This window comes from Balaenoptera physalus (genome assembly GCF_965194825.1).
Source record: "Balaenoptera physalus genome assembly, chromosome: 7".
NCBI lineage: Eukaryota > Metazoa > Chordata > Mammalia > Artiodactyla > Balaenopteridae > Balaenoptera > Balaenoptera physalus.
In genome coordinates this window covers 30,317,469-30,344,543 of record NC_138886.1, presented here as the reverse complement: position 1 = coordinate 30,344,543, position 27,075 = coordinate 30,317,469, and positions in this window count along the sequence as shown.

The following is a 27,075-nucleotide window of genomic DNA, read 5'->3' as shown; positions in this document are numbered from 1 at the left end:
AGAAGAGCCCAAGATCTGATTTATGATCTCCAGGCCTGCTTGGCAGCTCTGCACTCAAGAGGCTGAAAGTTGGATTGGAACCGGGAAGGCATGGCAGTAGGATACGTTTAAGTGATTCTCTTCTCCAAATCCAGATTTTAATTTTAAAGAGTTCTTTCTTACTCTCTGATTTGTTTTTGCTTTTATAATGTAGTGTTTTGTTTTAGAGAAGTGATATATTCTTAAATGTCATTGAGGACTCTGACTCAAATGTCCTTTGTCATTTTCTTATTTTTCTTACTTTTTCCAAAGGCTATTTTCATTTGTTGCTTGTTTGTTTAAAAATTTTAGTGTTTCTCTTGCATGCTGCAGCCTTTCCTCAAATGTCTCATTTGCTCACATTTAGAACTGGTTGAAATTCAGTCTGACTGTGCTATCTGTGGTGCTAGTTAAGGTTTATTGCTGCCAGGCTTTCTTTAGGGTAAGGGACAGAAACTGGTTATTAGGTTAAGGTACACCTATTTGATGGAATGAGGAAGTATTTCTCCTGTGGCACTCACACCCAGCCTTAGCTGCCTTAGTTCTTTCTGGATTGTTGTTTGGTGTTGAGTATAAAGCTCCGGCCACTAGAGGCAGGCAAAGGAGGGGGACCAATTACTTCACAAATCTTTGTATATAGATAGACCCTCATCTACCAACCATTTTTAGTTCTTTTTACTATTCCTTCCTCTTGTCATACTTCCTTTTCCTTGTACTTGCTGGGTGGATCAACTTCTTACTTTATATTGATGCTTATACCACGTGAATTCCAGACTGTGGCTTCCTTTGATATGCCTCATCTACCAGTATTCTTCCACTTATATCCCATTGTTTATTGCTGGCTATTCTCTAATTTGTTGTAGGTTTATGCCTTTTAAACATCCCCTACTATCATAAAAGAATCTGAAGAGGGTAAAGAAGATCTGCCCTCTTGCATCAGAAATGGCACAGCATCATTTTAATGGATGCGCAATATGCTATGTTGCTGATGCACTGTATTTTATTTGTTTAATGAGTGTTCTGTAGCTGGGGTTGAATTTTCCCAAAATCTGTATTACTATAAACAATTGTACAGTGAACAACTTTAGAATAAAACCTTTGCAAACACTTTGTCGATAAAAGTGCAAACACTTTGTAGATAAAATCCTACAAATATAATTGTAGTTTAATTTATGTACATTAAAATAATGCGCTGTTATGCCTGCATCCTCTCAATAGAGGTTACTTCAATTTACAGTGCCCGTTCTCCAGCATGCTCTTCAACACTGGGTACAATAATTATTTCTTTAATCTTTTTTGTTGTATACATTAAAGATTTTATCTCATTTTCATATTATCTCTTTGAAGAGACTAACTACCATACAGAAATAGCATTCCCCTGTGCAAACCAGTTACTCAATGTAATTTTATCTTATATCATTTTTGTAACACTTAACTAATCTGAATTTATTAGTCCCCTCTACTCCTTTTTAAACTCCATGAGATCAGGGCATTGTCTTTGCTGCTGTGCTTCCTGAATTTAGGACACTCTCCCTGTATCTTCACATAGTCTTCCCACTGTATATTTGTATGTTTGTGTCCTAATCTCTTCTTATAAAGACACTAGTTGTATTGGATTAGGTCCCACCCTGATAACCTCATTTTCATTTAATTACTTCTCTGAAGACCCTATCTCCTAAATTACTGTGCACTATAAGTATTTTCTTAATAAAAATCTGGTGGAAAGCATATTCTTGAAAGCATTTTTAGTAGATACTTCAGTCTATTATAAATGACTCAATTTTAAAGTATTTTTGCTCTAATTTTTTGCTCTAAATTTTGCTCTAATTTTCATATCAAAACTACTCTACAAACTGGACATATATTTATATATATATATATATATGAATATATATATAAATATATATAGTGATGAATATAACCAAAGCACCAGAAGGCTTATAAAGTAAGGGACCCTCTTTTATATCTATGAAAGCATAGGGGTCTTTCTGGAATTATTGCATGCATCCCAGATTTTATTCTCATAGCACTGATTTCATTGCAAGAATATTTGTGCTTGACTAACTTTTGTCTTTATTTTAAGCTCTTTAACCCCATACTGATCCTAGGACTTCTTTTCCTGTGATTTTAATGGTAGAAAATAGAACTACCAATTCCTTACACATGCTGGGGAACCAGCCTTGCAGACAGCTGGAAGAAACAGGTGTACAGAAATCCAGGGACTATTAACATATCTAATTGAATAAGTGTTGGTAGTTACAAAAGTAATTAAGAATAAAAGAAAGCCTTGTGAAGCTCCTAACAAAAACATTGCTGGTAGTCACTGCCAACTTAAAACTCATTTTGTGAAGCTTTCTGAAAAAATGGGAGCATTTTATATTGAATATTACCTTTTGTCTTGTAATTTACATAGGTATCTTTAATGAACAGCTCGTTTATAGTTCCACTGAGTCTTTCCTGTGTGTGTTGCAGGCATCTTTGAAACAGCAGTATCAGCAATTTAGAGTCGGCAGGCTTCCTGTTGAATATTTATAGAAAGATTTTTAAAGTATACTTACCAATTTTCTTTAAGTTGTCTTTTTAAAATTGCTGTGTTTTCTCCTATACTAGAAACACACTTCTTTTAGAATAAGAAAATGGGACGTTTTCCATCATGGCTTTTTTTTGTTGTTAGGATTTTCAGATTGAAACCTGTGAATGGTTCCATATAACATTTTATGACGATTTTTATAATTATCACAGAAGCACATGAATATTGTAAAAAAAAAAAAGCACAAAGGAAATCATTGAGATAGGAAATAAAGCACTCATGCTATAGCCACATGGAGAGCATGAGTTACATATATAAATTGTGTAATCTCTTACCAGGTATATTAGTTTGCTAGGACTTCCATAATATATCACCGTGGGCTCGGTGGCTTAAAGAACAAAAATTAATTTTCTCACAGTGCTGGAGGCTAGAAGTCTGAGATCAAGATGTTGGCAGTGTTGTTTCTTCTAAGACTTCACTCTTTAGCTGTAGATAGCTGTCTTTCCCTGTGTCTTTACAAGATTTTTTTCTGTATACATGCGTGTCTCTCTGCTAATTTCCTCTTCTTATGAAGACCCCATCATACTGGATTCAGCCCCACCGTAATAACCTCATTACAGTTTAATTACCTCTCTAAAGACTCTATCTCCAGATATAGTCACATTTTTTGGTATTAGGGGTTAGGACTTGAACATATGAATTCTGGGGAGACAATTCAGCCCATGACCAGGCTTTTAAAAAATGTGTGTTTTATATGTGTGGGTCTAATAGCTTTACTGAGGTATAATTGACATACAATGACTGAAAGTAAGTAATACGTATAATGTTATAAGATTTGACATATGTATATAGTCATGAAACTTTTGCCATAGTAATCAAGATAATAAACTTCTTCCTTATCCTCAAAATTTCCTTGTGTCCTATAATCGCTCTCTCCCTCTCTTTCCTGCTCTGCTCCCATTCCCAGACAAGCACCCATCTATTATTTATAAGTTTGCATTTCCTAGTATTTTATAAAATGGAATAACATATTATATACTTTTTGGCTTTGTTCACTTACCATAATTATTTTGAGATTTATTCATGTTGTACTATGTATTACAGCATCTAGAATAGTACCTTGCACATGGCAGGTACTCTATTAATTAAATGAATAAATAAAAGTATAAATCAATGAGCATTTTAGAAGATTAAGGAGATGGGATATTATGTGCGATTGAATGACAGTCATAATTTTAGTGTTCTCTCTGAAACAGTTTATAGAGGTAAGGAAATGAACCAGGTTTGTATTGATAGTTTAGAAAATATCTCTGGTGCCATTTGAAGTATGAATTTGTGGCAGGGAAAGGCTAAAAGCTTGGAGCAGTTATTAAAAATTCTAGTATACTGGTTCCTATATGTTGGGTTTGCACAGAGTCATCCATGTTAAAATATCCAGTAAGCAACTGAAAAAGTGAACCAGTAAGAATTATTTTGGGGGAGGAGGGCTAGGAGGGTGAGTGGGAAAATTAGGATAAAGGAAATAATTTCCTAAATCTATTTGTAAAGTTGCCAAACAACCTTACAAATGCATCATGATACAGAGGAAAGAAAATAGGTATCAGAAATAAAGAACTGTGGTCCCATATATTAACTCTCTCCTAACCCTTAAGACTTGAAGCAAGTAACAGCTTGCATTTGTGCCTATTTCTTCATGTTTTTAGAATTTTTTATTGCTTGCATTTTCAAATTTCACAGTGATGGACCTAGGTGTGGATCTTTATTTCCTTTGCTAGAATTTTATCTTGAAGACTGGCATTGAGGAATTCCTGTTCATTATTTATTTGGTAATTTTTTATTTCCTGTGTTCTCTGTAATATGTTTTTTGGGAATCCTATTACTTGGGTAGAGGTACTGATATTTTTGGTTTGGTATGTCTTTATTTGCTTTTATATTTTTCATTTCTTTCCACTCTTGGTGAGGTTTTTAAAATTTTATTTTCCAACTTGACTATTGAAAAATTTATTTTGTTAATCTTGTTTTGTGATTTCCCAAGAGCTCTTTCTGGTTTCTTTTATTGTTATTTTTTCACAGTGGCTTGTTTATGATTTATGGATATCATATTTTCTGAGCTATTTCTTAGAATACTAATTATAATATTTTAAACTTCTTTTTTCTTCCTTGATTTATCTCTGTTTACTCTGGGGTCATCGCCTCCTTTTTTGTTTGTTTTGGTCCTTCTTTTTCTTGCCATAAATTTTTTCCCCTCAAAAGTCTGTTGGTGGGGCTTCCCTGGTGGCGCAGTGGTTGGGAGTCTGCCTGCTAATGCAGGGGACACGGGTTCGTGCCCTGGTCTGGGGGGATCCCGCATGCCGCGGAGCAATTGAGCCCGTGAGCCACAATTACTGAGCCTGCGCGTCTGGAGCCTGTGCTCCGCAACAAGAGAGGCCGCGATAATGAGAGGCCCGTGCACCGCGATGAAGAGTGGCCCCCGCTCGCTGCAACTAGAGAAAGCCCTCGCACAGAAACGAAGACCCAACACAGCCAAAAAAAAAAAAAAAAAAAAAAAAAGTCTGTTGGTACTCAGTTGTCTATTTACTTTTTGCAATAGAGTTCTCCCTAAACACTTCATTTGATTTCTTTCAAATGAACTCTGCATCCATCTCCTTTTCTTGATTGGGGGTAATAGGTAAATCACTGCCTACAGGCTGTTATCTACGATTATCTATGTTATCCTGGTGAGCAGGGATTAAAAATGATGGAAGTGACAGTTCTGTATGTGGAGTGTCAGTTAATCTTCTTTTCAGTTCCATTTCTAACTCCTGCTCTACATTGTATTGAGAATTTCAAGATCATCTTTCTAGGGACTTGTTGGCTGACGAAATGGCTTCTTTGCTGCATTTTCTTCACATTTTTTGATGTTGCAGCCCTCTTCCCTCTTCATTAGTCACTGATGACCCCAGTCTTATAAATGCAAGGGAAGGGGATTCTGCCAACAACCTGAGTAAGCTTAAAACGGTTCTATCCAGCCCTCTGACAAGAGCTCAAGTGGCTAACACTTTGACCTGTGAGATGTGAAGCAGAGGATTTTTGACTTATAGAACTGTGAGATAATAAATGGGTATTGTTTTGAGTTGCTTAAGTTTGTGGTAATTTGTTATTCAACTATAAAAAAAACAATTAGAGAAAGGTTGGAGGAGGATGGGACAACAGTCATGGAGACCAAGTTATTTGTGCATCTCCTCTACACTTGTTCACTTACTAAGCAAAGGTGATATGCCTTCAAAATTCCTCAGTAATTAAAAAGGAATAGGTGAGTTTTTTAAAATTATATTCTCAACGCCCATTATACCTCACTCTTGTGGTCAATGATTAAGTAAAAATGCATTAGATCTATGAGCAATGGTATGGTAGGTTTTATTTTTGTCCAAGGTATTTATTGCTGGCCCCTGTGGGAAGGTTATCTTTCTTTACTCCATTGACACAAGACAAGCCTTTGTAATTGTTTTGGACAATGAACTATGAACAGAAGTGGCATATACTTCTCTTCATCAGAAACTTTAAGAGCCATTCTGTGGTTCTGCCAATCTTTATTTTCCTTTTGCCACAGACCTGGATGTGTGGCTTGGGCTTCCTCTTCAGCCTGGGTCCTGGAGTGGAGGTGCTGTGAAGCAGAACTAAAGGTAACCTGGGATAGCCATGAAAGATGAACAAGAAATCAGTGTTCATTGTTGTAAGCCAATGAGAATTTTGCATCACTTTTTATCAATACCATAGCATGACTTGCCTTAACTAAGTCAATTCTTAGAACACCAAGTGGAGACCTGCTATAATAAAAACTGAAAATATGTGGCATTGGCTTTAAGGTGAGCAGTGGTTGGTGAAGAATCTATTATTGGAAGCTAGAAAGATGGAGCACAAGTTACACAGTGGTGAGATATTTGATATAAAGTTTGCTACAATAACGTGGAAGGCAGCTAAAATATCAGATGACCCCATGGCTTTTGGTAGATGAAAGAAACAGAATATCAGTAGTGCTTCCTGGTTATTATGGCTGAGTTTAACAGACCGTTAACCGTGATTTTCAAACTGGGTTGTAAAATAGAATCAACTATGAATAAAAAAGGCTGATTAAAACTCAACCTTTTGATAAGAGACCTAAGCATGGATATGACTTTCTTAGCCTTTGTTTTATTTTATATCTATATCTTTTTTTTTTCTTGGTGAGAACAATTAAGATCTATTCTCTCAACAAATTTCAAGTATATTATACATTATTATTATAGTCACCATGCTGTATATTAGATCTCTAGAACTTATTCATCCTGGATATCTGGTACTTTGTACATTTTGACCGATATCTCCCTATTTCCTCCACCTCTTAGCCACTGGTAACCGCTTTTCTACTCTCTGCTTCTTATAGTTCAACTTATTTTTAGATTCCACGCGTAAGTGAGATTAAGTAGTATTTGTCTTTCTACATCTGGCTTGTTTCTATGTCTGGCTTTCTATGTCACTTAGCATAATATCCTCCAGGTTCCTCTTTGTTGTTTGCAAGTGATAAGATTTCCTTCTTCTTTAAGGCTCAGTGTTATTCCATTGTAGGTTGTTACCACATATTCTTTATTTATTCACATCCTCACCAACACTTGTTATTTCTTGTCTTTTTGATAATCGTCTGATTTGCATTTCCCAATGATTAGTGATGTTGGGCATTTTTTCATATACCTGTTGGCCATCTGTATATCTTTTTTTCAGAAATGTTTATTCAGTTCCTTTGCTTATTTTAAAATTGAGTTGTTTGTTTTCTATCAAGTTGTTTGAATTCCTTATATATTTTGTATATATTAACCGCTTATTGGCTATATGGATTATAGTATTTTCTCCTAATCTATAGGTTGTCTCTTCACTTGTTGATTGTTTCCTTTGTTGTGAAGAAGCTTTTTAGTTTGATGCAACCCCATTTGTCCATTTTTGTTTTTGTTGCCTATGCTTTTGGTGTCATATTCAGAAACTCATTGCCCAGACCAATGTCAAGAAGATTTTCCCCTGGTTTTCTTCTAGTAGTTTTACAGTTTCAGGTCTTATGTTTAAATCTTTAATCCATTTTGAGTTGATTTTTATATATGGTGTCAAATAAGGGTCCAATTTCACTCTTCTGCTGAGCAATAAGAGGCTTTTTCATTTTAAAAAGTCAATTTTCCATTTTTTATAACAGCTGATTAAATTGACCTTAGGCATATCTCCTAGTAAAGAATATTTAATGGATGAAATAGTCTCTGGGGTATCTAGAACATATGTTGGAAAAGATAAAATACTATTTCAATAGGTCAGGAAGATGAGAAAATTAAGAGAATGAAGCAGCAGCTAGGAAGTGGAGTGCCTGATTTTTATTACTATATAGTACTTTTCACATATTTCTGTGTGAAAGAGATTACTGACCAGCTGCAATTAGCACCTAGGATGGTACCTACCTGAAATTATGGTTCTATTTCTAATACTTAGAGAGAATAATCTCAAAGGTCTGCATGAGCTGTTATAAAACACAAAGAAATGTCACCTTTTCAAAAGATAAAAAGAAGTTAAAAACTTTAGTTGTCTCTCATATGAGAAGGTTGCCTTCATATCAGTGCAGTGAACTTGGATTTTGCATAAGATAAGGTAAATTGACTTCCATGCATATAGTAGCACTTTGAACAGGCACACAGTTGATGAGTTCTTTGAGGAACCTCAAAACATACTACATAGCAGATATACACATTCAGATTTATCCAAACTGTGGGCTTTGAGGGCACAGTCCACAGACTTCTCTTACTTCTGACACCAACTGCAAGTTTGGAGGGTCCCCCAAACCACCCTTAGGTTACATAACTTTCTAGGAGAGCTCACAGAATTCACTGAAGTCTGTTACATTCATGGTTAAGGTTTATTGCAGGAAAGGATACACATAAAACTCAGCCAAAGGAAAATGGTACCTATGTGAGGTGATGGACGTGTTCACTAACCTTATTGTGGTAATCATTTTGCAATATATATGTATATCAAATTATCAAGTTGTATCTTCTAAATTTACATAGTGTTATCTGTCAATTTTATCTTGATAAAGCTGGAAGGAAAATTAGCTAAGGAGCAGAGTCACTAGGATTCCAAATGTAGCTTCTGTTGTTCTCTCCGTGGAGTTAGGAAGTGTTACCCTCTTGGCCTTGACGTGTGACAATACACAGAAAGTATTGCAACCAGGGAATCTCACTTGAGCTTCATTCCAGAGTTTTTATTTGGGAGTTATGTGGGTATGATTGATTGCTCACATAATTGAATGTCTCCAGGTCAACTGAAACTGAATGACCCAAAGCCCCCATCTTAAATCTCATAGTTGGTCTTTCTGGCATAGCCAGCCCCCATTCTATTGGGTATGGCTGGCCACGCCCAAAAATCCAGTGTGGCCAGCTTCCACCTCAACAAAGATACTCCTATCAGATATGACATAAATTAACTCCCAGAAGCCAAGAGAAAAAGCCAGATCTCTCTTTGGGCAAAGCCCAATTCTTTACTACGCACTTGACCATAAGAAAATATACTGTTATACTTCAGGGAGGCAGAAAATAACTTGTGCTTTGTAAGGGGCTGAGAGAAGGCGAGGAGAAAGGGATGTTGAAGATGAGCTTGCTTGGGCCAAGTTGCGTGACTTGAAATCGGTAAACGGCAGACTGCGTTATGGCTGGCAAGCAACAGGAAGACATCTTGGGATATTTGCCTCACAGTGTTCCTTGCATATACTGAACCTCGCCGCCCGCCCCCGCCCCCCACCCAAACAACAGTCCCCCCAACCAGATACCTCTGTCCTCATTTTTCCCATTTATGGCCCAAATGGGCTCTTTTAGATCTGGAATCTGTCGTCCAGTATATCTTCTATCCTAAGCTCTTTTTCTCACTCACATTTATGCGTGTGCTTTCTAGTTCATTTACAGATAAAACTTTGCAGAGAATAGATCAAGGACATACTTGTGGTATTGCATTAAAATTTGTTTATATGCAAACTTTGAGAATATTTGTTTAACCAGCTCTCCTTTTGTCTTCTTTGGAGTAATAACAGAATAGGAGCCAGAATAGTAAAAAATGATTGTATTCCTAGGGACTGTTTCAGGTCTGCCTCAGCCTATTACTAAAGATTCATAGCCATGGGTAGATGACCCTGAAATTTTTCATAATCTTGTTCTTTACCCTGGGACTACACTCTGTGCTCCCTTCAGATTTTAGTGGCAGCCAAAGGCATAAATAAGATTCCAGTATGTTATAACTCTACCTTGGTCTCATTTATTGTTTGCATTAGTGGAATCATAAAAATAGCTTTAAATAGATTTATTAAACCTACTCAGCACTCTAAAAATTGCCTTAATTTGCACTATTTAAAAACCCTCTAGCTACTCATCAGAGATCACGAAAGTTGAGAGATAACGAACGTGTTTGATTTTGCCTAATTTGCTGTCATAGCAATAAGGAATGTTGACAAAAGGAAATTCCCAGTATATCCAAAATAAATCCCTTTAGAATGTTTTCAGTTCATTGCATATTCATTGAATAACTTTGTCCTAGAAAAGAATAATATCCATTTATCACAAGACTGCATTAGTACATCTGTTAGTCCAAGTAGTATTTAGCTTGAGTTTTATCTTGCCTAGATGTTTATATCTAGGATATTCAGAAGGCTTCCATCACATAGAAGTTTGCAGGGCTGTCATAGCAATGTAAATTAAAACAGCTTGACTGTATTGTTATATAACCACTACACTAAGAAAAATTAATGATCATGATAAAATTTAATGTTGATAGGATTTTAGGCAGTGTATTTACTGCTGGTAGCACTGTTAGAGGATTTAGTATTTCTACAAAGCAATTAAATATTATCCAAAAAGAGTTAAAAATTGTCCAGATCCTTTGACCAAGAATTTACCAAAAAGGGAAAAGAAATTCAATTTTAAGTCATTCACTGAATTGCAGGATTTTTTTTTCATGTTGAAAAATTGGAAATAACCCAAATCCCACTTAAAGAGAATAGTTAATTAAATTATAACACGTAAACATTATGGGAACATCAGCATTTGAAGGTATTTGAGGGTAGCATGCATTTCTTCCCAAATCTGACTGGGTATCATAATCACCAAGGGAACTTTTTACTTCTTTGTCTGATATACCTTCTCCAGAGATGGTGCATTTATCTGGAATTCATATCATAGTGGTGGCAAATGGGATGAGGAATATGAATGGGGCCATTGGCAATATTTGCCCTTACGGTTTTTGTGGGAAATTGAACAGAAATGATAATCGTTTGGTTTATAAAGTTGCTCTCCACACATGAGTACACAATTATTTTCACAGGAATGCCTGCTGTACTACATCAGAATGAGGAGAATCCTTCCATTAAGCTTCATGGCACAGTGATGAGAGGGCAGTGGGCTCCTCTGCAGAGGCAGAATTGGATATCCTGCCTGTCCACTCTGCCAGCCTGTTTCCCCAGCCCAAACTTGTTGAGTTAATAGAATTCAGCCTAGAAAATGTGAACATTAAACACTTTCTAGGGTTTAAATAACAAAGAGCTATTAAAGAGCTCATATTTAACTGCTTTCCAAAACTGAGATCATAGAACTAGACCATTTTATTTCAGATGCTCTGTGAGAAGCCATAACTATAAGACATAGTTGTATGTAGCTCTGTATCTAGAGCTACAGGCCCTTCCTTCTGCCCCCTTCTTAATGTCTGTGGCTAATGGTGGTGCTATTGTTGATGATATGGTTTACCTAGTACTATCTGACAGACTAGTTGGTCTTTGATCAGTGGACTTCCCAGTTGGAAGAAAAAGTCTGTCTGACCCTTATTTCATGTACCCAGATATCTGTACAAGACAGAGAACCAGAAATTATCCAGGTCATAGGTGAATAGCTCTTGGATAGTCCCTAGGCACTGGGTAGATATTGGATTAAGTTGACTCTTTATCCCTTTATGGTATGATTCTTCACCAGGCTTTTTTTTTTTTTTTTCCTTTCTGGCTGTGCCATGTGGCTTGTGGGACACGGGGTCTTAGTTCCCCCACCAGGGATCTAACCTGGGCCCCCTGCAGTGGAAGCGTGGAGTCCTAACCACTGGACCGCCAGGAAATTCCCTCATCAGGCTTCTTTAATTGCATTTGAATCACCTGCCACTGGAGGGCACTGTTAGAATAGCTATGGGAAAAGGTAGCTCTGGAACAAAACACTAGCCATCACTGGCCACTGGGCAAGGGTTAGGGTCGGTGAGGGGGTGGGGTAGTGGGGCAATACTGAAGGCTATTGGCATTGAAACCTTTGAGCATATTTTTTCCCATGCTTAATCAAGTTTGCAGGTTCCCTACAATCCACCGAACCCCAGTGGTGGTGAGGTTGAGCTGTGTTGGCTTCTGAGATGCTGTCATGTGTGCATCACAACATCAGTTCACAGAGGAGTCCTTGAAGTTCTCAACTGTTTGAGAATAACAGTTTCAATTTATCTTTCAGGTGATGCTGGAGGCTGGTGTGGTGTGTGAACAGAATTCTGAACTAGGCTGGGATCTCAGGAGCTGAATCACATGATGGGATCAGGCTGACAAGTAGGACTTGTGTGAGAGCCAGGTAGGGTGCCCTCCTTACAGTGCAAAAATTGTTCCCATGGGTGGGTGAAGTACAGAACTTGAATCAGAGTGAAGGGTCTGCAACGATGATCCAGTGAAAAGGTAGCAGACTGAAGAGAATCCTTGGAGCTAGAGTTTGAAGAAGAGAGCTGTTTTACTGCAATGACTTACAATTAAAACAAGCTTATATTCTTGGTGAAGGCAAATGCAATAGTTCTTTTAAGCTAGAAAGGAAGAAAATTACATGTCTGTTTTCAGGCTTTAATCATTTTCTGTTTTGCTGAGAGGGGAGACTTGAATACACCTTTGGTGCAAATTATATTTTTGTTTTGGAGGAACCATAGTAAATTTTTTTTTATGCAAAAGTAAAAAAAAATACTCCAAACTTGAAGATTTTGTGAGGCACTGTAATTTGAAGGAAGTAAACTACTCTGTGACATTACTAGAGATGGTCTATATGATAGACAGGGTTGCATAGCTGTAGCTCTGTCCTTGAGAGAATTAAGTCTATTTTAAATATGGACCTAGAATGAACTATGCCTAAAACTTGCTGCTTCATCATATGAACAGAGATCCTGCAGGAAGGATGTATAGGAGGACTAATCTTTACCTTGAATTATGGAAAAGAATTAGACTCGGTTTGGATAAGCTCAGACTAGACTGGCCTGTTAATATCTCAAACACTGTATGAGTTCAGCTTTTATCGATGATGGGTTGTTGGGTTCTAGTGTAGCTAAGTATCACAGGGGTGGATCTCACGCATGTGGGTAAGAAGACATTGGGGGTTAACTTTTCCTTTGAAGGTAATTCATTTGTGTTATCAATCATCCTTGGAAGAGACTGATCTGGGGATAGGAAACAAGAAGCAGGGTAAGGGTGGGAGAGATTGAAGGCAGTCTGGCCTCTCTGTATCATGGAGACTGTCTGGGATGGTCTGGGACCATGTGGTACTGTCCAAACCCAAGGATGGATCTAGACCTATGAGTTCTAATAATAGATATACCTACCAGTGGTTATAAGTTACTCTTTGGGTTCTACTTCTCTTTCATTTCCCTCATTTCAGTAAAGTCCATTAAAATTGCAGCCTGTTTTAGCAATGCTGTTCATGCATGGGGCAAAGTAGTATAACGGAGAGTAGTATACACTGAAAGGAGACAGTAATCCCAGCCCTTCAGGCAGTGATCTACAGCAGGACATGGGGTTGAGGCAGCAGGTGAAAACAGGACATATCTGTGGAACATCTAATTGCCCTTCGGGGATTCTTGGTCATATTTGTGCAACCTGCTGACTTCCAGCAGTTAAGTAGGATGAAGGCTTTAAATCATTAAACTGAAATAATTAAACCCATCAACGGCTTCACACTGGAGTTAAAATAAAATTCAAATCCTAATCAAAGCCTACCAGGCCCTCTCCAACTTCATCTCAGGTTACTCCTTTTTGTTATGTTTTAGCCATCCTGGCTTCTCTCCATTTCTTGATGAAGCCAATCTCTCTCTAGCTTTGGGGACTTGGCCATGCTGTCAGCTTTGTATAGGAGGCTCTTTCACTAGCACTGTTTTCTTTCTCTCATGCTTCAGATCTCAGCTTAATTGGTAACTCCTTAAAATGGTCCTGCCTGACAATAGTACTCAAGTGTATTCTCTCTTCTCTTTCCCTGCTTTTTTCTGTCATGGCGTCTTGTTCTTTTAATTCACAGCACTTAACCATTTTAAGTATATACTTGTTTATTAATTATCGCTATACCCCATCAGGCTACAAAATCCATGAAGGAAGGGGCTCAGACTATTTAAATAAGAACTGCATGATGAGGTCCTAACTGTAGTTCCTTGATCAGAGTACGCCCTTGATACAACATTTTGCCTATGTGAATAGTGTGCTTGATAAAAATGTGACTTCATTTTGGTTGTCAAGCTGGCATGGTCAAAGGACAATTAGGTTACATAAAGCTTATTTCTAAAAGTTTTTTTCTTATCAGTCTTCTATTCCCATTATATTTTCTCTGTTTGTAATGATGCCATACTTTTAAGAGAGACTTACTTACCCACTTGCCACATGCCTAATGGCATATAAAGATAAGTTCCATCTTTTCGGCACTTTTAAAGCAGTTGCATGGGATTCTGTTTACATTATTTCATTTCTGTTTTGGCTCTACTTTTGTTTCTTTCTGCTTTTAGTCTTGGACTTCATCAACCAACTTTGAAGCCATCTGTGACCTCAGCTTTGGTGTTTGCTTCTGGTTTTCTCAACTTCAATGTTTAGTACTCTCTAAGGCCTTTGGTTTGTACTCAGCCTCTGACTGTTTCTATTTCTGGCTCTCTCAGGTTTATTACCTTGGCTTAGCTATGGGTCAGGACCTGAGCTCCAGTACATCTTGTCTGATCCCTGTTTGATCCCTAATCATATTGATTGCCTAGCTGAGAAAGGCCAGAGTATTTCTTGCTCAAGAGTTGTGGCGTCTTCAGCAAGTGGGTATATATCATAATTATGTCCTAGGTGTCTGTATCGCAATAATAACACTGTATTCCTCACTGAATTGCTTCTTTCTTCCTTTATCTTTCGGTTATCACTGCACTTATATTAGATCACCCTTGGATTCTTCAACTTGGTTAAAGCACCACACTAGAGGCAAGGGGTTTTGGTTTCCTGAACTGTCTCAGGGACAGGATAATGGAACATGAAAGTGCAGGGAAGTTAGTTCTCCGTGGTAAGAACAGTGAAATGTGAGACAGGAAGGAGCTAGGCAAAATTCTTATCTTTTTTCCTTCTGTCAGCTATTCCAAGATTCTCTTCCCCCTTGAAGCCCTTCTGGAGAACTTCTGGAGGTTGCGTGGACATGTCTGTTGAATGATCTGCTGTGTCTTTTTGCAGGCTCTTGTGACGGGGAAGCATGTGTGAAAGCACATAGCATCACATTACACCCTCCTCTTCCCTGCTTCACTTCCCTTTTTCTCTTACCCATGCCGTCCTGTGCTTCCACCTCCCAAATGAACGATTGGCACCTTTTTCTTCATTCAAGTTTAAACTGGGCAGTGTGTCAGAATGAGTCAATACGGCAGAAGTTCTAGCGAAGGGTAACTAGGACAAAAATATGAAGCTAAATGGAGGAGTAGCAGATTCTGAAGTGTGACTTGAAGGAAAATGGTCTAGATGAATCTTAAGTATAGGCTTTTACACACTTCTAGAATGTGTTCCAGTGAGAGTTGTTATAAGAGTATGTGATTCAGCCAAGAGGGGAAAGCGGGGGGTGAGGGGTGAGATGAATTGGGAGATTGGGATTGACATATATACACAAATATGTATAAAATAGATAACTAATAAGAACCTGCTCTATAGCACAGGGAACTCCACTTCACTGTACAGTAGAAACAAACACAACATTGTAAAACAACTATACCCTCCCCCCCAAAAAAGAGTATGTGATTCAGATATCAACTTTTAAAATAAAATGGAATACGTAAAAAAAATATGTAAATAACATTGTGAGTAGTATAATCTTCCAATTGTTTGGATTAATCAACAATTTGAAGGGTTTTTCCCCAATGAAAATAAATCTTTTTTTTATTATACAGGATTTCTTTTAAATAAAGCTGTTATACAAATGCTGGCTATCAACTGCTTATGCTTAGAGATAGCACGTTTTTTTTTTTTTTGCAGAATTGGAAGAGGGGTCTTTAATTATTAATACGTGTGACTTAAAGAGTGCAACTCCAACTTACTAATGAAAATATGTAAGTCTTTGGGTTTTTCTGTATTAGGCAAGAGAAGGATGATAAAATATTCTTTTGTGAAGGCCAAGTCTTGTCAAACAAATAGGTCTCCCATGAATACTAGTAGATATAAGTCTATTTTTGGCGCAAACAATGATTGACCCCCATTATCCTACTCATTGTGCCTAAAACACCTTATCTGTAGAGGCATAGTGGAAATAATTGCCTATGTCTCTAGAGTTCTGTGAAAATTAGACAATGTCAGCAAAAGTGCTTTTAGCTGCTACAGTGGTATTATGACCTTTATTCTCCACTTAGAACTAGTCTTAAAATAGTTTAATGATAGCCTCTCATTAAAGTTTTTGAGTCTGTTTCAAGCCAATGACATGGAAGGACAGTAGCTACAGACCATACGTTTAAGTAACTAATAGGTAGTGTTTGGGGACAGGAAAAGAAAAAGGAAACTGCAGAAGACAGTTGTTAAGCTTTTGACACAAAAGCTGGCTAGGTCATGGTAAAAGTTACTTATCAAATATACTGGGTTTTTTTCCTTCCGTCTTTGCCAGATCAGTTCTTTGGTGGGAGAAAAGGGGAAAGAAAACAGAATGGGCGAAAAGGGGAAAGGAGAGAAGTAGAGGTGCTTTGGGGAAGGGACTGAGGGATGGATTTTTTTCCAGGGTAGTTTATGGGTATTAGAAACAACAAAGTAGATGAGATGAGTGGAGAAAGTGCTAAGGAGGGGAAATATTTTTTAAAAATGAAATTTTTCACATATATCTATTTTAATGGGTTAAAAAATCAAGTAAAGAATTTGAGCTATTATAAAATTACTTTTTCATTTAGAAACTTTTTTTCTTGAGTGATCGTAAGTTTTTTTTTTAGGAGCCTAATATTCTTTTTTTTTTTAAAATAAATTATTTATTTATTTATTTATTTATTTTTCGCTGCTTTGGGTCTTCGTTGCTGTGCACTGGCTTTCTCTAGTTGCGGTGAGCAGGGCTACTCTTCGTTGCGGTGCGCGGGCTTCTCATTGCGGTGGCTTCTCTTGTTGTGGAGCACGGGCTCTAGGCGCACGTGCTTCAGTAGTTGTGCCTTGAGGGCTCAATAGTTGTGGCTAGTGGGCTGTAGAGCACAGGCTCAGTAGTTGTGGCACGTGGGCTTAGTTGCTCCACGGCATGTGGGATCTTCCCAGACCAGGGCTTGAACCCATGTCCCCTGCATTGGCGGGAGGATTCTTAATCACTGTGCCACCAGGGAAGCCCTAGGAGCCTAATATTCTTAAAATGAGTTAGATGCCAGGAAAGCAAAGTAAAAATAGGAATAAGAAAGAGGAGCAGGCACATAAATAATGAGGAGCATAAATTGTGAAAGCTGCTACACTAGAAATACATACAGGGTACTTTGTGGGCAGTGGGGAAGGAGTCTCCATTTCTATAGGAAAAGGGACAATTAAGGGAGCCATCACAAGACCAGTTTTAAAAAGTAAAATACACAAAAACCTTTTTTTCTCAGTGTTGAAGAGAAAGATCATATAAACCCTTCAATGATCTTAATTATTGTCGTTAAAATATTTTATTCCATCTGCTCTTTAGGGGTTCAGAAAGTAATCCATATGAAGCTGAATTGTTATTTTAAAAAAATAATTTTCTTTGAGAAAGCTTACTGTCTCCAGTATCTCACAGCATCTGCATAGTGTGAAATTATTTTAAAAATGAATCACTTGACTTCGTTGCAGTCATCTGCTATTGAAACGCTGGGGAGATGATACCCCTCGGTTCATAGGTAGACTAGCCACAGTTTCTTGAGGTGCATGTTAATTATCAGCCAACACTGGAGGCTGATCTACAAGAGGCTGGAAGTCTACTTGTCAGTATTGTGGAGGATACACAAATATCAGAGAGCAAGTTGGATTAGAGAAGCACTCAGGCAAATTTCCAAGCCATATGATTATGATTTTATGAGTAGTTTTACACCAAGGGTTATTGATTTTACAGTATAATTTTTAAAAATAACTTTTTTCTCAACATGAAAATGCATTTGTCACATAATTGTTAGACAGTAAAAGAAAAATAAAGAATTCATTCATAATTCCTACACCAAGGAAAGCTCCCTCCTCTCTCCCTTTCTTTGCTACCATATAAAAGGAGCATAGAGTAGTATTCACAGTGGAATGTCGGAGTTCAGATTCTTATTCTGCCACTTATTAATCACACGACCAGGGCAAATTGCTTTAACGTTTCTGTGCCCCGGTTTTTTCATCTATAAAATACAGATGGTAATAGTGCCTACTTCCTGGGTTTGTTATGAGGCTTCAGTATGTGTAAAGCATTTAGAAGAATATCTGGTTAATTACATATGTTATGTAAGTATTGTTTGTTATTATTAGTGGTGAAGAACACGGGCTCTTAAGTCAAACTGCCTGAATATGAATCCTTTCCCTACTTATGATGCAATTTTGAGTAAGTTCAATATGTCAGTGTTACGGCTTCATACTTTTTAAAACAGGGGTTGGAACAGGAGCCACTTCTTGGATTGTGGTGAAGATTAAATGAGTTAATATAGATAAAACATATAAAACAAGTAAGCACCTAAGAGATGCCAGTTATATTATTCATTTAAATATATTTTGAGTGCTTACAATATACAGGAAGCCATGCTACATATAAAGGAAACAAGAAAGATCAAATCTCTCTTCTCATGATAACTTACAGACCACTGAGTGTCATGCTTTCAACAAGTAAATATTATTTAAATGTAGCGAGAAATGTGAGTGAGAAGAATGTAGAGCTATCAGAGGGAACTGGTGTAGTTATCAGAGAATGTTTCTTTGAATACGTGATGATTTGACCTGAGCTCTGAGTACTGAGTAGCAATTCCTAAGGTGAGGGAGGAGCAGTGTATGTGTGTAGGGGTGGCTTACAAAGGGAGGCTGGATTGGGAGACCATTACCAGCAACCTGAGTAGCAAGAATCAGGGCATATTTGAAGCAGTGAAGAAAAATTTCCAAAACTTAGAGAGTAGTGAGGGAGAGTAATGTGAATGGAGCTGCTGATATAAGGAGAGTACTTAACAAGGAAGGCCTTGAGAGCCATGTTGAGAAAGTCAGCTTTTCCTAAATGTAACAGGAAGCTATTGACATCTTTTAAGCAGAGGGGTGATGTGATGAATGATTGCATAGTAATATTAATCAATCTAGTTTTAAATTTATGGATGTATGTACATATTTACATATGTATTTTAAAAAATTATGATCATTGTGCAAACAGTACTTTTTAACCAGATTTTTAATTTAAAATATAACATCAACATTTCCCCATTTTGTTAATTATTCTTCTAAAATTATTTTTAATAACTACATTGAATTACATTGTATGGATGAACCATAATTTAGTATAAAAATATTTTTTCTGGTAGGCATTAGGCTAATTCTAATTTTTTGGTATAAAGAATGCAGTAATGAACATATTCCTACTCAAATTCACGTGCTCCTCTATCTAGTGTTTGACCTTAAACACAGAGTATAAGTTCTGGATTTCCCTGAGAAACTGTTTGCTATTAGAATTCTTCCTGTGAGTTAATTGTATCTTGGAGAGCTGACCGGTGTAAATATACTGTATATTATCTATCTAGTGCTAGAAGCTTCAAGGGACAGGAGATGGATTTGGGCCTGGGACAGCCCTATCAGGACATACCCAACATGCTTGTTTCTGTGCTTTACTTCAAGCTGCTGCACCAAGACCTATCACCCACTTTGAACTTCCTGTTGGTCAGGCTCCAGACCAGCCTGTTTGTCCAACCTCCATCACCTCAGAGACAAGACTGGTTTTTTGTTTGGCAAAGCTGCTACATGTACTCTGCAGTCTTCTATCACCCTTATTTTCAAATGTTGTTGACCCACAGAAAGAAAATAGAGTCCAGGTGTATTTTATCCCTCTCTAGAGCATGACATTGGCTTTATATGCATGATAGCAGGAAGCATTTCTTCTAAGTTGGTAACATTTAGATGATACCTTTCCCTGATTCCTGTGGTAAACTGGGTTTTTTCACATTTCCATTTCCAAGTAAGGTTAAATGGCGGTCTGAGAGATAATGCTGAACTCACATATACATCTTCTCCTAAGTCTCCCACCAGTGTAAACAATATTCAAATGTTGCTTTTAGGTGGCAATAATTAAAAAATGAAGTCCTTAGTTTTGACCTGAGGTCTTTACTTATTATGTGACTGAGTCAACAATTAAAAGGCTCATTGCTAAATGCAAAAGTGCAGTGTAACTTTCAGTAAATCACCTACCTTTTCTTTTACTCAAATTTCTTATTTATCAGCTGAAAGTTTTGATAAGAAGTTCACTAAAGTTGTAAGACAATCCAGAAGTCTATATGTTGCTGAATATATATATATATATATATATATATATAACTGTATAAAGCCACCATCTATCTCAGAATACTTCCTGTTAGAAAGAGCCTGTTTTTTTTTTTTTAACATCTTTATTAGAGTATAATTGCTTTACAATGGTGTGTTAGTTTCTGCTCTATAACAAACTGAATCAGTTATACATATACATATGTTCCCATATATCTTCCTTCTTGCGTCTCCCTCCCTCCCACCCTCCCTATCCCACCCCTCTAGGTGGTCACAGAGCACAGAGCTGATCTCCCTGTGCTATGCAGTTGCTTCCCACTAGCTATCTGTTTTACGTTTGGTAGTGTATATATATCCATGCCACTCTCTCACTTTGTCACATCTTACCCTTCCCCCTCCCCATATCCTCAAGTCCATTCTCTAGTAGGTCTGTGTCTTTATTCCCGTCTTGCCACTAGGTTCTTCATGACCTTTTTTTTTCCCTTAGATTCCATATATATGTGTTAGCATACAGTATTTGTTTTTCTCTTTCTAACTTACTTCACTCTGTATGACAGACTCTAACTCCATCCACCTCACTACAAATAACTCCATTTCATTTCTTTTTATGGCTGAGTAATATTCCATTGTATATATGTGCCACATCTTCTTTATCCATTCATCCGATGATGAACATTTAGGTTGATTCCATGTCCTGGCTGTTGTAAATAGAGCTGCAATGAACATTTTGGTACATGACTCTTTTTGAATTATGGTTTTCTCAGGGTATATGCCCAGTAGTGGGATTGCTGGGTCGTATGATAGTTCTATTTTTAGTTTTTTAAGGAACCTCCATACTGTTCTCCATGGTGGAAGAGCCTGGTTTTTTCTTTTGCTTTGGAGAGCTAATATGACCTTGATCCTTAGCCCATCCATTTTTTGTGTGTGTGTGTTTCAGTTAACTTTTATTTAAAGACACCAACATTTAAATTGATATAATTTTTACATGTCATAAAAAACCATTCTTTTGATTTTTTTCCAACCATTCTGAAATGTGACTATCATTCTTAGCTTGAGGCTGTACATGAATAGGCAGTGTGCCAGGCTTGACCTGGAGGCCATTGTTTTGCTGACCCCTGTGGTAGGGATAGACAGAACAATCAATGGAACAGAATAGATAGTCAAGAAATAGACCTATATACATATGGACACCTAGTTTTTGACAAAGGTATACAGGAAATTCTGTGGAAAAGGGTAGTCAAATGGTGATATAATATTCATATGCAGAAAAAAAGAACTTCGATCCATACACCACAACATATGCAAATATTAACCCCAAATAGATAATGTAAAACATAAAACTATAAAAGTTCTAGAAGAAAATCTTTGTGACCTTGGTTTAGAATAGAATTTCTTAGAATACCAAAAGCATGATTCAGAAAAGAACAAATTGATAAATTGGATTTTATCAAAACAACAAGAACAAGGAAAAAGACTCCTGCTCTTTGGAGGACACTATTATTAACATTGAATATCCATCAGTAGGTTTAAAAAGTCAGACAAAAAGAGTACTAATGATTCTTAAAAATGCAAACTAATCTCTAGTGACAGAAGTCAGATGAATGGTTTCTGGGGATTGGGGTGGGTATGGGTAGGGGTAGAAGGGAAGGATTATGAAAGGGCATGAGGAAACTTGGGAGTGATGGATACATTCATTAACTTGGTCATAGAAATGGTTTTTCAGGAGTATATAGATGGCAAAGCTTATCAAATAGTACATTTTAAAGATATGTACTTTTTATATGTCAATTATATCTTAATAAAAAGATTGTAAATATAGATACATACCTAGAGGGAGTCTAATTGTAATTACTATAATTAGACAAAGACATTTTAAAAATCTATGATTAATATATTCAAGAAAATAGATGACATAATGGAGATTTTCACTGGAGAAATGGAATATAAAAGAAAGTACCAAGTAGAAATCTAAAAACTGATAAATATATTTTCTAAAATTAAAAACCCAAGAGTTAGTTTTAACAGATGACTAGACAAATCAGAGGAGAGGATTAATCAGTGGGAACATAAGTTATGCATTGGTTTATTTCATAATGAACAACCAAAAAACACATTAAACATTCGTTTTGGTCATTGGTGTGAAGCTCATATAAGGCAACTCTGTTTTAGATTACAGTTTCTGGGGTGCTCTGCTTCAGGCTGCAGGTTTGTGATTGGCTAGATTCCCTGAATTCCATGTGCCCACGTGGAGGGGAAAGCAGCTTTAGGCAAAGGAATTTTAAAATTTAGATAAAATGGACAGTTTCCTTGAACAACACAGTTACCACGTTACCAAAACTGACACAAGAAGAAATTTTAAAATCTGAATAATACCGGATCTATTATAGAACTTGAATATATAGTAGAAAACAGTCTCACACAAAGATCTAGGTTCAAATGGCTTTTGGGTGAAGTCTGTCAACTGTTTAAAGAAGAAATAAAATCAATCTTACATCAATTCTTTAGAACAATAGGAAAAAAATGGGATATTTCCCAACCCACTGTGAGGCCAACATTAACTTGGTAAGGACATTACAGACCAATTTATCTCTTGGACAATGATGCAAAATTTCTAAAAAAGTGTTAGCAAGTTGAATAATATATAAAAAGGAGAATACATCACAACTAACTTGGGCTTATCTTAAGAAGAAAATGTTGGTTTATCAATTAAAAAATCAATCAATGTTAAGTCACTGCATTAAGAGTACAAATGAGAAAAATCATATGCTCACTTTAATAGATGCAGACATAGCATTAGAAAAAATCTAGTAACCATTCATGATAATAAAAGAACTTTTCCTTAATCTAGTAAAGAGTATCTACAAAACATCTACAGCACTCTTCGTACTTAATGGTGAAATATTACAAGATTTCCCCTGAGATTGGGAATGAGACAAGGAGGTCTGCTCTGACCAATTCTATTCAACATTGTACTAGAAAACCTAGCCAGCACAACAGGGCAAGAAATAAAAGGCATAATAGTTTGGAAATAAAAAATAAAACTGTCATTATTCAAAGGTAACATGATCTTGCATGTAGAAAATCTAAAAGAACTGAAGACAACTTATTAATTCTAATAAGTGAACATAGCAGAAATCAGTTGAGTTTTACATGCAATGTAATAAACGTTCACAGTTCATAAAGTTTAGAATGATAAATGTATGTATGGTTACTGTACAGAAATGTTGGAGTCAGATGCCAGTGATCTCTGAGGTTAAGGTTTTCTTGCATGGATTTTTTTTTTTTAAACATCTTTATTGGAGTATAATTGCTTTACAATGGTGTGTTAATTTCTGCTTTGTAACAAAGTGAATCAGTTATACATATACATATATCCCCATATCCCCTCCCTCTTGAGTCTCCCTTAGAGAGGAGGGAGGGAGGGATTCACTTTATAACAAAGTGAATCAGCTATACATACATCCACATATCCCCTCCCTATCCCACCCCTCTAGGTGGTCACAAAGCACTGAGCTGATCTCCCTGTGCTATGTGGCTGCTTCCCACTAGCTATGCATTTGACATTTGGTAGTGTATATATGTCCATGCCACTCTCTCACATCATCCCAGCTTACCCTTCCCACTCCCCGTATCTTCAAGTCCATTCTCTATGTCTACGTCTTTATTCCTGTCCTGCCCCTAGGTCCTTCAGAACCTTTTTTTTTTTTTTTTTTTTAGGTTCCATATATATGTGTTAGCATGTGGTATTTGTTTTTCTCTTTCTGACTTACTTCACTCTGTATGACAAACTCTAGGTCCATCCACCTCACTACAAATAACTCAATTTCATTTCTTTTTATGGTGAGTAATATTCCATTGTATATATGTGCCACATCTTCTTTATCCATTCATCTGTCAATGTACACTTAGGTTGCTTCCAAGTCCTGACTATCGTAAACAGAGCTGCAATGAACATTGTGGTACATGACTCTTTTTGAATTATGGTTTTCTCAGGGTTTATACCCAGTAGTGAGATTGCTGTGTCATATGGTAGTTCTATTTTTAGTTTTTTATGGAACCTCCATACTGTTCTCCATAGAGGCTGTATCAATTGACATTCCCACCAACAGTGTAAGAGGGTTCCCTTTTCTCCACACCCTCTCCAGCATTTATTGTTTGTAGATTTTTTGATGATGGCCATTGTGACTGGTGTGAGGTGATACCTCATTGTAGTTTTGATTTGCATTTCTCTAATGATTAGTGATGTTGAGCATCCTTTCATGTGTTTGTTGGCAATCTGTATATCTTCTTTGGAGAAATGTCTATTTAGGTCTTCTGCCCATTTTTGGATTGGGTTGTTTGATTTTCTGATATTGAGCTGCATGAGCTGCTTGTAAATTTTGGAGATTAATCCTCTGTCAGTTGCTTCCTTTGCAAATATTTTCTCCCATTCTGAGGGTTGTCTTTTCACCTTGTTTAAGGTTTCCTTTGCTGTGGAAAAGCTTTTAAGTTTCATGAGGTCCCATTTGTTTATTTTTGTTTTTATTTCCATTTCTCTAGGAGGTGGGTCAAAAAGGATCTTGCTGTGATTTATGTCATAGAGTGTTCTGCCTATGTTTTCCTCTAAGAGTTTTATAGTGTCTGGTCTTACGTTTAGGTCTTTAATCCATTTTGAGTTTATTTTTGTGTATGGTGTTAGGGAGTGTTCTAATTTCATTCTTTTCCATGTAGCTGTCTGGTTTTCCCAGCACCACTTATTGAAGAGACTGTCTTTTCTCCATTGTATATTCTTGCCTCCTTTATCAAAAATAAGGTAACCGTATGTGCGTAGGTTTCTCCCTGGACTTTCTATCCTGTTCCATTGATCTATATTTCTGTTTTTGTGCCACTACCATACTGTCTTGATTACTGTAGCTTTGTAGTATAGTCTGAAGTCGGAGAGCCTGATTCCTCCAGCTCCATTTTTCTTTTTCAAGATTGCTTTGGCTATTCGGGGTCTTTTGTGTTTCCATACAAATTGTGAAATATTTTGTTCTAGTTCTGTGAAAAATGCCATTGGTAGCTTGATAAGGATTGCATTGCATCTGTAGATTGCTTTGGGTAGTAGAGTCATTTTCACAATGTTGATTCTTCCAATTCAAGAACATGGTATATCTCTGGATCTGTTTGTATCATCTTAATTTTTTTCATCAGTGTCTTATAGTTTTCTGCATACAGGTCTTTTGGCTCCTTAGGTAGGTATATTCCTAGGTATTTTATTCTTTTTGTTGCAGTGGTAAATGGGAGTGTTTCCTTAATTTCTCCCTCAGATTTTTCATCATTAGTGTATAGGAATGCAAGAGGTTTCTGTGCAGTAATTTTGTATCCTGCTACTTTACCAAATTCATTGATTAGCTCTAGTAGTTTTCTGGTAGCATCTTTAGGATTCTCTATGTATCGTATCATGTCATCTGCAAACAGTGACAGTCTTACTTCTTCTTTTCCAATTTGGATTCCTTTTATTTCTTTTTCTTCTTTGATTGCTGTGGCTAAAACTTCCAAAACTATGTTGAATAATAGTGGTGAGAGTGGGCAACCTTGTCTTGTTCCTGATGTTATAGGAAGTGGTTTCAGTTTTTCACCATTGAGAACGATGTTGGCTGTGGGTTTGTCACATATGGCCTTTATTACATTGAGGTAAGTTCCCTGTATGCCTACTTTCTGGAGGGTTTTTATCATAAATGATTGTTGAATTTTGTTGAAAGCTTTTTCTGCATCTCTTGAGATGATCATATGGTTTTTATTCTTCAATTTGTTAATATGGTATATCACATTGTTTGATTTGCATATATTGAAGAATCCTTGCATTCCTGGGTTAAACCCCACTTGATCATGGTGTATGATTCTTTTAATGTGCTGTTGGATTCTGTTTGCTAGTATTTTGTTGAGGATTTTTGCATCTATGTTCATCAGTGATATTGGTCTGTAGTTTTCTTTCTTTGTGACATGTTTGTCTGGTTTTGGTATCAGGGTGATGGTGGCCTGGTAGAATGAGTTTGGGAGTGTTCCTCCCTCTGCTATATTTTGGAAGAGTTTGAGAAAGATAGGTGTTCATCCCATTCTATTTGCTCACAAACTTGCGGTTTAACATTGTGGAAGCTCTTCAGTACAAAGAATAATACATTGCCCTTGAGGAGCTCAGCCTGAGGGAGGAGGCATCCAGGTAACAAGACCCATTATAATTCAGCATGAAAAATACCATAGCAGATGAGGAACAAATCATTAAGGGAGATTATGTTTTCTTGTCACACAAATATGTCCAATACAGATAAGGTAATTTCTCATTGAAATTCTAAGCTAAAAAGCTGTATTTAAACACAGACTTAGGAGCAGACTGAAAGGTATTTGCATCACTGGCCCAGCAGTAACTGGAATTGGCAAAGCCAGTTTCAATCTCTCTTGCCTCAGTTTCCTTTTTTTTGAAAAAAATCAAGGTAATTAATGTCAACTTAGCAGAGCTCTTATAAAGATGACATGTGAAACGTGTCTGGCAGAGTAGCAGTGGACCTCAAGATTTTGGGTTTTGTCTATTTACTTATTCAATAGATATTTGAGTGCCCACTAGGTGTTGGAAGTAGATAGGGGAATAAGGCACACAATGTCCTTCTCACAGGGCTTACATTACATACAGAATCAGATAATATACAAATAAGCAAATAAATTATGCAAATGTTTATAGGCTGTGATATGAGCCATGTAGTAAATAAAGAAGGTTATGTGAGAGAAAGTAAAAGGGTGGGCAGGATGGGGCAGGTAACTTTGGATAGGTTAACCAGGGGAAGTTTCTTTTGTTCTTCTTTTTCATCTTCTCTATATGGGG